General features: G+C 43.4%; 1 pseudogene; it reads right to left on the reverse strand.

Moving 5' to 3' along the window:
* Positions 1-1,516: 1,516 nt before the first annotated feature.
* LOC147633049 (tubulin alpha chain pseudogene) lies at positions 1,517-2,313 on the reverse strand (annotated as a pseudogene).
* Between the last annotated feature and the right edge of the window lie 968 nt (positions 2,314-3,281).

The raw sequence follows: 3,281 nt of genomic DNA on the forward strand, positions 1-3,281 counted from the left end.
TAAATATTCTCCATACTGTCAAGCTAGGGGCGGGAACATCGAGGCCCCATATTAACGCTTATAAACTTGCCCGATAATAACAACCCCATCAATGTCTAAGCTGGGGTTTCCACCAAAGACATGTGCACCAATTGCTTATCATCATAATGGAGAACTTTAAAAATGTGCACCAAACATCCATGTGAAAAATTAACCACTTTATGAGAAGCCAAGGCAAGAACCGCCATGATAGTTGTCATGTGAGCTATGAGAGAAAAGTTTTTAGCAAATCAAAACCCTCCACATGTGAAAACTTTATGCAACCAACCTAGCTTTGTATTTTTTAAGTGAGCCATCAGCCTTATGCTTAGCTTTTCAAACCCATTTGATACCAATTACCTTTTTATTTAGTGGGATTGGTCAACTAGCTCCCAGGAGTTATTCTTTATGATGCTATCATAAACCCCCTCCACTTGGGAAAATACCTTTGTAACTGACTAGCCTTCCTACTCTCTAGTCCAACGCACTAAATACCCACTAAAATAGTGAATGCGTCCTAAATAACAACCACACACAGCCTAAATCCTAGAAACACACACCGAAAAGACATCTTTTTGTATAAAATAATTTACAATGTTTTATTTACACACACCCACACAGACACACAAATGGAAAAGAACAAACTACTACGACCCCACAGATCATCAAGACACAACTTCACTATTCTAAACTGAATAAAGAAATTTAATGTCAAAATGGTTTTGTGTAAATTGTTTCCAAGAATTTAATGAAAAAGAACCGATATTTCCAACACTTCCACATTTCAGTCAATCTGCAACAGCATCACTGCATTCAACATTTGGCTAATCTTCACTTCACTCCACTCTTCACTCTCTCTCTTTCACACTTCAAAACTCTTTCTTTCTTTCTTCTCTCTCTCTACTCATTATTCTCGTGAACTCTCTTCTTCTTCTTCTTTCTTTCTCTTCTTTCTTTCTCTTCCTCCTCCTGAAACACAAATACAAGAATAATGCACACAATCTAATACATTCTCTCACACTCTCATGCTTTTACTTTTAAATATGCACCATGTCAAAGTGATCAAATCTCTTTCTCTCTCTTTCCTATTTTGCATGTACACACATAACGTAGCCATATTACCCTCTCTCTTCTTTCCTTCTTCTTTCCTTCTCTTCCTTCTCTATTTTTCATTCTCTGTGTCCTCTGGCAAACATCTGCAAAGTCTTTGTTCTTTCATCTCTACTTGGATTACCCTATTTATACCCACCGCGTTTTGGCTTGATTTCACTATGGTCCCTCTGTGGACCTCTTCTTATGCATCTCACCTTGGCCACTTTCATGGTGAGCCTTGGCTTTCATGTGCATGCAATAAGGCTATGCCTCTCTCCTAATCTATGGCCTACCCAAAAGTAACATCTTCAATGTTTTGCTACCTATGCTCTCCTGGTTGTGCGAGGTAGCCCGTAAGACCCTTCCCCTACATCATGTGCTCACGATGAGCCTATAATCCCAAATGCTAAGGCGGCAACGCATAGGTGTTCTCAATGAGCCTGTTGAGATTGGTGTAAGTTGGGCGTTCGATGTCCAGGGAGCGCCTGCATATGTCATAGATGGCCTCGTTGTCTAGCATGACGGCCACATCTGTGTGTTCAAGCAGGGAGTGGGTGGACAGGACGCTGTTGTAGGGCTCAACCACGGCGTTGGAAACCTGAGGGGAGGGGTAGACAGTGAAGCCCAGTTTGGATTTCTTCCCATAGTCCACAGAGAGGCGCTCCAGCAGGAGGGAGCCCAGGCCGGAGCCCGTGCCACCCCCCACTGCATGGAAAACCAGAAAGCCTTGAAGCCCAATGCAGTTGTCCGCCAACTTCCTAATGCGGTCCAGGCACAGGTCCACGATCTCCTTCCCAATGGTGTAATGGCCTCTTGCGAAGTTGTTGGCTGCGTCCTCTTTGCCGCTGATGAGCTACTCTGGGTGGAAGAGCTGCCGGTACGTGCCGGTCCTCACTTCGTCTATCACTGTCGGTTCCAGGTCAAGAAACACGGCACGCGGCACGTGCTTGCCGGCCCCCGTCTCGCTGAAGAACATGTTGAAGGCATCGTCGCCTCCGCCCACGGTCTTATCACTAGGCATTTGGCCATCGGGCTAGATTCCATGCTCTAGGCAGTACAATTCCCAGCAGGCGTTGCCCATCTGGATGCCGGCTTGGCCGATGTGGATGGAGATGCACTCTCTCATGTTGACGATTGGCTTAAACAGGAGGAAAACGAGGACGACAGAGGTCGAGGCCTGCTTTCGAAGGCTGGGTCTCTCTCTCTCTCTGTTCGACTATGCAGCGTTGGTAGCAGCGGCAACAAGCTCTTACACACACACACATTAATCAACAAACAAAAAAAACAGGCTTACCTCCTCCTCCTCCTCGTGTTCTCCACGCCAGCCAGAGAGAGAAACGTTTTCTCTCTCTCTCTTCTATTCTCTCAAGAAGTTGGTGGGTACCAACGGTTGCTAAAACTACCCACCCCTCCATTTTTTATTTGAACCTTTTCATTTCTAAGCACATTAAGGTCTCCAAACTTACGTTCCCACCTAACCATACTAACCCTCGTTCTCTTCCCCTCGATCTCTCTCTTCTCTCTACCCACTTACATACAACCTCCTCTTTATGTATAAAATAATATTAATCGTCACCATTCCCATGCAATTACTTACACCAATGGACAACATCGACAATCATGATGCAGGCAAATACCATGACATTCCACACACATATGCTTTCAAATACCATGAAAATGCACCTAAAATGACCATAATTGACCCTATTTAAACCCTAAAAATTGCTAAAAATGGCTTCGATCCAAGGGTCATCATTCCCCCCACACTGAAATGTGAGCGTCCTCGCGAACACAGCAACAACTTCACTTTACAGCTTCCCCCACACTTAACTTCTTCACCATCACTACCTAGCATCACATTTCCACTTCATCACTCTGCAACAATCACCAACCATACACTAGAATTATACCGTACCAAACAAACAAACAAAAACAAAAATAAACCTTCAACACCTTCACATCAGCACACATAAATGAGTGAATGAAAATCCAAGTTGCAAACACCACTACAAGACTTATATAACACTAACCAATAGATAAACCAAAAAGGTTTATTAAGCAAACATCAAATCCCAAAAATAGTAAAAATTAGCAACTACCACAACATCCTCACTATGTCTATAATATTTCCACTTTAACAAATAGGAAACAACCCATCCATAACTACAAAA

This window comes from Cibotium barometz, chromosome 12 (genome assembly GCF_041138505.1).
Source record: "Cibotium barometz isolate CiBa-2024 chromosome 12, ASM4113850v1, whole genome shotgun sequence".
Taxonomy (NCBI): domain Eukaryota; kingdom Viridiplantae; phylum Streptophyta; class Polypodiopsida; order Cyatheales; family Cibotiaceae; genus Cibotium; species Cibotium barometz.